Raw genomic sequence first — 11,492 nt, forward strand, 5'->3', positions numbered from 1 at the left:
ATCATCTTTCTAGCGAAGCCGTCATTCCATAACTCCGAAGTACTCATGCGTAGAGTACCTCAGGTTTCTTATCCTTTCCGAAGAAACCTCAACAAACCTCCCCGAAGTACCACTCGGGCGGTACGTCAAGTTCAATCTAATATGAACTTCAGGATGGAGACTGTCCAAGACTACGAGTAACCGCATCGTCATACGAACAAACTTAGAACCCGGTACGACTCCAGTAACCAGATCGCCCTACAGTCTAACCCCCTACCGAGCTGCAAGAACTGTCAGGTCAAACCTAACGAACTACTCAACAATGGAATTGAAGGACCAAACTTCTCACCATGGAGAGCTCCGGTCTGGTTCTTCAAGAAGAAAGGCAAATTGTTCGTAGGTCCCTCGACTTCAGAGGCCCCGACAATATCTCCAGTAGAAATCATTACTATCTGCCTCACATAGACGAATAGACCGACCAACCGCAAGGAACGAGGTACCCTTCAGGAATGGACCTGAGATCCGAATATCACCAGTCGCGAGTATTGGAGAAGGATGTCCGAGGACAATCTTCCAAACTCGATGCAGACGCTGCGAGTCCGTAGTAATACCCCTCGGATAGGACCAACCCGCCCGCAGTATTCATGAACTTAATGAATAGGGTACGCCATTCTTACTGGGATCAGTTCGTCATTGTCCTTATAAATGACTTGCTTATCTACCCTCGTAGTAAGAAGGAAACCAAATAGAGCAGCTACAACAAATCATGGAAACAATACGATCAGAGAAGCCTTACCCGAAGTTCTCTAGATACGAGTTTTGGAATTGAAGAGTCAAATTCCTAAGACACACTATTAGTGATGTGAGAATTCTTGAGGACCCTTTCAATTAATCAAAACCGTTGAGAATTTGTCAGCACCAAAGACGTCGATGGGAATTCGCCAAAATTCTAGGTCTCGCTGACCTACCGTCTTAGTTCCTTTAGAACTTCCCGCAAATTACGGAACCTCTTACGACTTTGACCCTGAAGGGAGCAACCCTTGACTGGGAAGAGAAGCAAGAGGGAGAAACCTTTAGAACTCCAGAGTGAGAGACCAAATTCCTCTGGAAGTCTCATTCTGGGAAGGCTTAGTATGCTTCGGAAAGCGTGGAAAGCTAAAACCCAAGATAATTAGGCCCTTCGAGATTCTTGCCAGAATCAGCCATGTAACTCGCAACTTCAATCTACCCCGCGAGCTTAGTAAAGTACATTCTACCCGCCACGTCTCGAACTTGTAGAAGTATCTATCCGACAAGGCTCTTGTAATCTCCCTCGACGAGATCAAGCTCCACAAGAGCCTCACCTTCGTGGAAGAACCGGTCGAGATCATGGATCGGGAAATCAAAAGAACAAAACAAAGTCGTATTCCCATTGTGAAGGTTCGTTGGAATGCAAAACGAGGACCAGAGTCCACCTGGGAACGCGAGGATCAAATGAAACAAAAATACCCGCATCTTTTCCAAAACTCTTGAAGTCCCAGTCAGAATGCAAATTTCGGGACGAAATTCCTTCTAACGGGGGGATGATGTGACAACCGTCAAATTCTGGTCAAGTCAAAGTCGAACTAAGTCAACAAGTCAAACCAGTCAACGCAGTCAACCCTTGTATATTAGGGTTTACGTTATGTAACTACTGAACAATTCGCTAATTTAATGAGAAAACATCAATTGGAAAATTCGTGTGTTTAATTTTCCTTAACCTTGATAGTGCTAAACAATGAACCAAAGAAATAAAAACACTATTGCACACTCATCGGGAGTGTGTAGGACACTAAAACATGGCTTAACGGGGTTTACCGACCTTGCGTTGCGAAGCCGGACACTCAAAAAGGTCATAAATGGAACCTCTCTTAATCTCTTTCACTCTATCTTTCTATATGACAAATCTCTCCCAAATCTCTCTCTGAATGAGAAATCTCTCCAAGAATGTCAAATCTTTCCTAAATCTCTCCAAGAATGTGAAATCTCTCCCAAATCTCTCTCTGAATGAGAAATCTCTCCAAGAATGTCAAATCTCTCCCAAATCTCTCCAAGAATGTGAAATCTCTCCCAAATCTCTCTCTGAATGAGAAATCTCTCCAAGAATGTCAAATCTCTCCCAAATCTCTCTCTGAATGAGAAATCTCTCCAAGTATGTCAAATCTCTTCCAAATCTCTCTCAAAACCTCTCTTGATCTTTTTGTAATCAATTGGGGCATCCCGACACTTGATTTGGTGAAAAACCATGCGAAACGGGAAGATTCCTTGGAAAATAGCCTCTTAGGGCCGGAGTCCCTCTATAGGGATCAAACCCTCCTTGAGCCGGAGTCTCCTTGAGGATCCGCGGTCACCTAGCCGCAGCCGCAGCCAGCGAGCCGCAGCCACCGACCGCAGCCAGCAGCCGCAGCCACCGACCGCAGCCATCAGCCGCAGCCACCGACCGTAGCCAGCAGCCGCAGTCACCGACCGCAGCCAGCAGCCGAGCCCCACTTCGGATCCATGGCTCCTAAGGCCGAAGTCACCCTCCTGACTTCGGATTTGGCATTTTCCACCCGGTTTTCGACCACGACTCCATTTTAAGTCCGTTTTTACTTATTTTAACGCGGGATTTTCTCCAAAAATCATATTTTAACATATAAGACCCTAAATATTCATAATTTAAATATAATTTTATGAAAATCTTTATTTAAGAATAAAATCTAGTGGGTGAATAATTGAGGTGGAGTGTTGACTTTTCTTTAGTTTATGACACAAGCTACCACCCCCATACCCACTCCATGACCAACCATTGTCCTCCCCACCATCCCTAGTCACTTCATAGTCCTTTCCCACTCATTTTCAGCCATTATCACGTTTTGGAGTTGGAACAACTCCCTCCCTCTCTCCTCATTCTTACTCACTTCCCTCATTTACACCAAAGATCAAACTCACTTTTCTCTCAAATTCTCTCACACAAATTCGAGATTTCCAAGGCATTTTCCAGCTTGTCTCCTTCATTTGGTAAGTATAATTCATTCTTCTTATGATTATTTCACTTTCTTCTTCCCAAATCATAGATTGCTTACACAAATTCCATCACATTTGTGTTAGATCTTCAAATCTTCAAGGCATCCTCCCAAGTGTTCTTGAGTTGAGCGCTTCTTTTCTCCATCATCCATCTTCTGAAATCACTCAAGGTGAGTTCATACCCCTACATTTTCATGTTTTCTTACGTTTTAAGGGGGGAATACAAGTTAAAACACTAAGAACACAACTAAATTCTTCTAACAGCTTTCATCAGAAAAGTTAGACTCCATTCACGGACTGTTTTGGTCAACTTAAACATTTTTGTTTTCAAAAATGTACAAGGTGCAGGTAGTTCAAGTTCTTAGCTTTAAAATGGCTACTTGCACATCACCATAAGATTTTTCTACAATTTATGGTGATTTTTACAAAACTGCCTATCATTTCAAACATCAATCCGGACCAGTCTGTGGTTATGGACTTTTTCACACAAGTTGGAGGTCATTAAAAATCATAATAAAATTTATGAACAAACTAGACTCATTTTCCAAACTCTCAGAGTTTATGGATTCTGATTTGGACCTTTGATGATTTTTCTACAAATTTCCTAAGAACAGTAATAGAAATTGTTAACAACAGAAAAATGCTATCAACTTCATCACACCTTGTAACATGTTGAGCAAGGTGTATATCTTTATGTGATTATATGTTATTGCATTATATGACATTTTGTCTTAGTATAAGGACATACAACAGTTAACAAATGGATTTTGCTAGATAAAGCATAGAAATAACAAATTGTTATGATCAAAGTACATCCATTACATACAAACATTTGGATAAACTATGTTAAGTATAGTTTACATACATTACTACTACTACCCTTGTTTTGATAAACTATAATAGGTATGGTTTATGTTTCCATCAACACAACAAACACATTTCGGAATGTTTTATTCCCACAGAAAAAGGCTTTACACTCATGCACACCACACGTAAACTTGTTAACTTAAATTGTGAGACAATCTTCTCAGTACTCCTAGAGTACGGTTTAAAATTCCTGGTAGTTATAACCAGAGTCTCTTGTAGGGAGAACGTGATAGTTGTGTATAGATCTATATCGGGTTTGACACCCCACACCTTGCTGTTAGCTACAGTGGGACCTGCAGGTCTACGGGTGACAAATGTCATAACAATTTTCGGCGCCTGAGAAACGTTGTGGCAGGTTCATTCAGTCATAGTATGGTTATAGCGACCCACATAGGGAGTTAACAACACATAAAGTTTACGGGAATTTTTATAAATCAAAAGGGGTTTTATGTCGATTTAAAATCACTTTTATTATCAATAAGTACGGATATTACTATACACTTTCAGTCTTGGTATTTAAGACTACACAACGTCCATTACGGGATTTTCTCAACTTCAAAAGGGTTTTATGCCGATTTAAAACCACTTTTATATCTTTAAGTATGACAAATACTTGTTTATTCTAGGTCCTGGTATTTAGGACCACATAACTTTTATAAGGAAAATATTGGATTTTTCTTGGTAACATACAACTCATTACAAAGATCGGTTTTCAAACTCTTACTATCAAAAGCTTATGAACTCACCAACTTAATTGTTGATACTTTTTCAAAACTACTTGTATTCTCAGGAATTCAGTGAAATAGGAAATCAACAGCGTTTTGAGGATGGGACGATAAATCGTCAAACAGTTCATTTTGTCATCATAATGTAATTGATTTGAATCATGTAAACATATGCTTTGGTGTAACTTTTCCAATTATATTTATGATTGGTTGTAATTACTTTGAGCACTATTATACTCGTTGTTGTGATACTATACATGAAGTCCTCCACCCCCGGACGTTTCCGCCATCCTTGGTTTGGGGGTGTGACACTAACACATAGTGTGAGTAGTGTAATAACTAACTCACTAGGTTATATTAGTTTATTAATCATTAGTGTGACGCATATAGTGCTCGGTCTCTTCGAATTCCCCGTGTGTGGTTTCCTCTGTTCTCTATCCCCGTCGTGATCGTCCTAGTTTCTGTTGTAGGGATTCGTTGTCTCCGGAGCTTTCTAAGGAGTTATCATTTCCTGCAGGTGTGTTGAATCTTCGCTCCATCCTGCTTTCGGGCTTTGTTACTGATCTCCATTACTTCGCTATGGAGGGTCGGACCCCGAATGTCCGAGCGAGTCTCTTATGCCTGCTCTCGCTAGGGTAAGGTTCAGTAATGATTACTCCGGTGCCTTTCTCTCCAGTTGATCCCTTCCCGGAATCCTTCTCAAGAACCTCTTCTTGTTTCTTTGACTCTTTTGCTGAATGCTGTAGTGGAGTGGTTATGTCTATCCAGGTTGGTCGTGCGAGAATAGGAGGGTCTAAAGAATCTATGAGATTAAATAAAACAATATGGGGTGATCCTTGTCGGGTCCTTCTATTATCACGCAGTGTACACAAGTTGTATATTGTTGGGTTTTGAGTATTCTAACACTCCTATGGTGTACATGCAACCCTAGATTCTTTGGGTCTATGTTTTCTCTATTATACATGCAAAATTTCAATATTCCAAAGCATCATCCTAACTAGCATACAATGGAGTATCTATACTACAAAATCTAGTTAGATGACATACCTTTTGATGTAGCTTGAAGTCTTGAACCTTTAAGATCTTAGTGCCCCAAGTGTTGCACCTCAAATGGAATCACACAACACCACCAATAATTGGAAGAACTTGAGAGGAGGTCACTTGCACTCATAAAATTCGGTTTTCCCTATTGTGTATACACCAGTGCACATTTCATGAACTAGAGGGGTCCTTATATAGTGTGGCTTAATTAGGGTTACACCATGTAAACCCTAATGTGCATGACTTTCCACATTCTTCATGCTCCATGGGGTTTCACCCTCCATGGACTATCCATGAGTTACCACATAGGTTTAGCCCAACATGAAGAACTATGGATCATAAGCCCACATCTATAAGAATGAATGATTTACATAATCAATCCCCATATGTTTAATTAGTCTATTTTGATCACAAAATTAATTCCAAAATAATTATTGACCAATACTAATTAAATAATATGATTTCATATTAATATATTATAACTTATAATATATTAATAAACCATAAATAACTTCTTCTCAAAAGTCCATCCTTTAGATTGTTCCGGTGCCATGCAACCCAAATGGACCATGCTAGTCTCGGGTCGAATACATACCAATTATAGTTATGGGCTTAGACATCTAATCCAACAGTCTCTCACTTGGATAAGTCTAATAACTATTATTGCAAGTACGACTCCACAACCCGACTAGCAATCATAGCTCTTAAAGCCGCTGTCGAAATCTGGTCTAGTCAATGACATGTCCATTAGATAAGGGATCATATATTCCTCCATTCTAGATATCATATGGACTGAGACATGGATTATAATCATTCTCTCTGTCCATATGTTGTTTCCCGATTTCCGATTTAAGACGATCGATTAATTGAACAAATCAAATCAGTCCAGGATTGGCCAAGCACTTAGGTTTGTCATCGCTAAATCATCGAGGGGCCCACAAATATCGCTTTTATCCCTCCAAGGGTAAAAGGAATGGATAAAATTCGACTCATATGCTTGCTCTATCTACTAATCAAATCACACACAACAATGCATTTTATAACACCAAGTTACTGGTGTGTTTTCACATAATCAATGTGTAACCAACTTGTAGACTGCAACTCATATCTATCAGTTTGAAGAATATAAGATATTATCGTCTCATGATCACTCGTGATAAAATCCATGAAGTGATTCAAATGAGCGTGGGTTGAATCCAGTACTCGAATCTTATTCCAGGACCACGCATAAATACTGCAGCTATGTCTAAAACACCTAGACAAACTACAGACCCATTCATGGCAGTCTTGCCTCAATACCTACTTCTAAAGTATCATCGATTGTGGATGGTTTGAATAACCTAGTTATTCGGGAAGTCAAAACATGCAAAGTGAAACATAAGAATAATACTAATCCTATATGGATTCAAAACTTTTGAGCCATATTGATTACTCATTATTCATTATTTAATGTTTCGAATAATCAAATTAATACTTGAAGTAAAACAATAGCTATGCCATGCTCCAAGCATGCACATTATGTTTGTCCAAACAATAGTTATGCCATGCTCCAAGCATGCACATTATGTTTATCTATGTCCTTACTTTGTGAAATAGATCAATTGAACATAATTCCAATGATGCTCATTTCACAATGCCAAATCCTTATTGTAAATGTAAGAATTCCAAATTGTTGTCATTTACTGTAATCTGTTAGATTCTAAACTTATATGCAATGATCCTCTTGTAATGTTTATTCATAAAAGTCACAAAGACTTAGCACAGACATTACAAAGTATTCCAATGGAGAGCAATTCCATGGAAACAAATTCTCACATTCAAAGCACATTCCTTTGAACATCCTTCTTGCATTAAGTTCTCTAATCTTACACAGATTCAAAAGTAACTTCCACTTTATGGAAACATTTCCATATTCCCATTTTGACTATCACTTCAGAACAAGAGTTACCTCTTTTCAGAATATGTCAATATGGTCCTTTCCAAAATTTACACCATACTTCCAACTATCCATGAGCAACCAATCTTTGGTAAACCTCATATTGTCCTCGACAATTGCTTAATCAATTTAGTCATATCCAGTTCTAGTCCTTTTTCCCTCTTAATGCCCAAGGCATTTGGAAAATTTAGAACGGAAGAATATTATAGCACATGTAATCGATCCTATACCCGAAGCATATGGGACACGATTCATGATGTCTTACATAAAGACATGATACTTGATTAGTCTTTTGCTACAATATTTTTTATTTGCCATGTTCTCACAATTCGAACTATGAAGAGGGATGCCGTAATCATAATCGAATTTTGAGAACGCAATTAACATTTCCATATATAGAATTTCCTTATGTTGAACCATTCCAACATAACATTCATATATATACTTGACTAAATTTGATTAAAATATCAGTTTAAGGTTTTAGAATTGAAATGAAGTATGGATTCCTATCCCTTAATTATAGCAAAACAATCTTTTCAAACCCTGCAACTTTGCAAATTGAAACTTTTGTTTTCTATAATTAACATTTCTAAACGGAAACATTTACCATAATGATTATGCTCCCACTAGCATAACAATTATGAATTTATTAGCATAACACTTATGCTCCCACTAGCTTTGACATGTACCCAGAAATCAGCTTGACTTCTAGAAATAAATACTTTGTTGACTTTCTTACCAAAGTTCAGATTTCTGATACGAGATGCTATGATCAGACTTTATCAAAATCATACACCTTTACTTAGATAGCTCACATGTGTGTCTAAACAATTATGAAGAGGGATGCCGTAATCATAATGTTTAGACCTTTTGCCATTTCTCACAATTCGAACTATGAAGAGGGATGCTGTAATCATAATCGAATTGGAGAATGCAAATAACACAACTACTATCCCCTTAAAATCTACTTAGTGAAAGCGTTTCCTCACAACCATTTTCATGAAGCGGAGAGAAACCTTATGACACTTAGATTTTATGGTGTATGTATTCCCATCCATGTGAATTTGTCAAACCATAATCACAAGATAAGGTTAGTGACAAATCCAAACTCATGTGGACTGAACTTGTTCAATCTTAATTTCTTGCCACCTGGTAGCACAAGGGCTTACCATGTGTTCGACGTTGTTATGCAAACAATTGAGAACTCACAGAACTTACATGCATAGTCAAATTTGACTGGAATGGGCACATAAACAAGAATATGTCAACACGATAGGTTACAAACCTCAAGTCGTGTGCTAGTGATAAACAACAGGTTTTATTCTTGATCAATTATTGAAACTTTTTCAAGATCTTTAAGACTCCCACTGTCCTCTTGACATATTAGTTTGTACCATTACTTGTCAACAAATATTCAAGATTAGTGTAAATTCTTATCAAGACAAGCACTTCACACAATTGGTTTTAGTTGGTCTTTGTTTTATCCAAAACATCACAACTTACCAATTTCAAATGTACAAGAGTAGATAACATTTTACTCTACATTTTACAAGTGTCATAAACCTTCTTTAAGATATGTCACTCAAGTTACAGTCTTGGAGTATGACTCTAAGACTTGTTTTTGGAACGAAGTATGATTCATCTTGTGATTTATCGTTTCAACAATTCAGGATTCCTCTTCTTAGCCATAAAAATACACTAAGATATCCTTACAGGATCAATTGTGATATGGTTTTCTTAATCATTAAGATGATCATAAAACATGATACTAAAGTACTCTCCCATCTTTTCAGATTGGAGAAACTTTTATCTTTCTGCCTAATTCGATTCTTCTCATTCGTCCTGCCATACATTGAAACTTTTCCAATGTTTCAGAATTACACTTAAACTTGTAAGCCTAACCATATTTACTAACTCTTAGTAAATCATGATAAATAGTCTTATTGATCTATGTGGTGGACCTGACCAGCGCACAACCAAGTGTACCTGATCCCCTAGTCCTTCACTTGACTCACATATACATGTGAACAAGGAATTAGTCTTAATTTCCCAAAGATGAAAATTCTCATTCATCACACAATACAAGTTGCATGATTCTAAGTTTCTATCCAACTGAAACTTGGGTGATGAGAATCTTTCCTTATTTGGAAAATTATGACACTACCACAATCGAAAGAATCAAATTCATATTGCTAAGAATAGAAACATATAAACATCAATTTTCTCAAATGCCATAGCAAGGAGATATGATATAAAATAAAAAAACAAAATTTTATTTATTCATAAAATTGGAAAAAACTTTTCCTTACAATGCAGTTACAAATGAAACTATGTTATTACATATTTTCTAGCAATCTATCATAACTCTTAAGCAGCAGCTCAAAAATCCAATCTTTGAACCATGCGATTGAAATCCATCTTCGCGATCAGATTCAACAAGCTCTTACTTTTAAACTTCCTTCCTTTTGCTTGATCCTACAAAACATCAAAATGCAACCTTGTCACATCATGTATTAAGAATCAACAATTAGGAACTTAACAGAGTTAGATAGTGGACTTACCTAAAGCAGAACCATACATTCTGACTAAAGTTCTCAGGTTGTCAGGGCAGCTTCGATTCCAATGTCCATTTCTTTGGCAATAGAAATACATAGGCTCACTTGGAACAATCTCAGAATTGGCCTTTCTCTTATGAACAAAACTTTTGACCATGATCGATTCCTTTCCTTTAGGAGAAGGAATCATTTCTGGAATGTCCATGTCAGCTTGAGAGGTAGACCTTCCAATCAAATTTGCTTAACCATTGCGCCAAATCATTGCTGATTCAGCAACAATTAGCAAATAGGTAAGATCAATTAGGGTCATGTCGTAGTAGTCTGTAATGAACTCACTATATGAATCTGGAAGTGATTGAAGAACCCAATCAACAACCAACTTCCTTGGGAAAACGACACCCAACATTCTCAGCCTGTCAATGTGTGACTTCATCTCCAAGACATGTGCACACACTGGCCTTCCATCATTGTGTTTGCTATCCAATAGGGCTTGAGTGATCTTGAACTTTTAAAGTCTTCGAGCTTGTGGGTCATGGAGAATAATTGGAGGAGGTAGAGGAAGTGAAGTATGATTTTCAGTCCCGATAATGCACTACAAATGGATTAATCTTTACCCTTGTTTGCCATCTGGGATATCACTTCATTAGGAAAGCTTGTTCCAAGAGATTTGGGAAGACCATAGTTGTCTGAACTAGACATCTACAAGGGAGAAATTCAAGTTAGTTGATTTAAGTCCTTAATATAACACCCAATATGAAATATTAAGGCTGGACCCAACACAATATTTTATAACCTGAAAGAGGGATGCCGTAATCCAAGCTACAAAATATTTGAAGGTAAGTAAATGACGATTTACCAATTTCCACCACAAAAATGAAAATTTTCATTTAGTTTTAATTGGATTGAAACTCCTAGATCCTTTGAGATTCATTGAACTATTCAATGGCATGTTTAAATCTCGATTGTGCCCTTCAAGTTTGTGACTGGGATGTCGAGGATCACAAACAAGGTGTGAATAACCATGCAAATTAGCTTGATACACTCAATGTTACAACCACCTAATCAATGTGTCGGTTAACCACACACACTCCATTGATCTATGATTAACATCAAGTTATCCTTTGCCATGCACTGTCAGTCCCAGATTAGTGTGCTGGTTAACCACACACGCTCCACTAACGACTTAACAAGGTGAAAAGTGCAATTTCATGGGTTAGCACCAAATTCACATTTTCCTAAAGTAACTAAGATTGAGAATTTAAAAAAAGTTTAGTTACTTTATATTTATCATTATACTTTTAATGAAGGGAGAATTAGAGTCATATACTACCCATTCGGTTAACGACCCTCCACCAGTCAAGGAAG

This window comes from Lactuca virosa, chromosome 9, assembly GCF_052849685.1.
Source record: "Lactuca virosa cultivar CGN04683 chromosome 9, Lactuca_virosa_CGN04683_v6, whole genome shotgun sequence".
In the NCBI taxonomy this organism is placed as follows: Eukaryota; Viridiplantae; Streptophyta; class Magnoliopsida; order Asterales; family Asteraceae; genus Lactuca; species Lactuca virosa.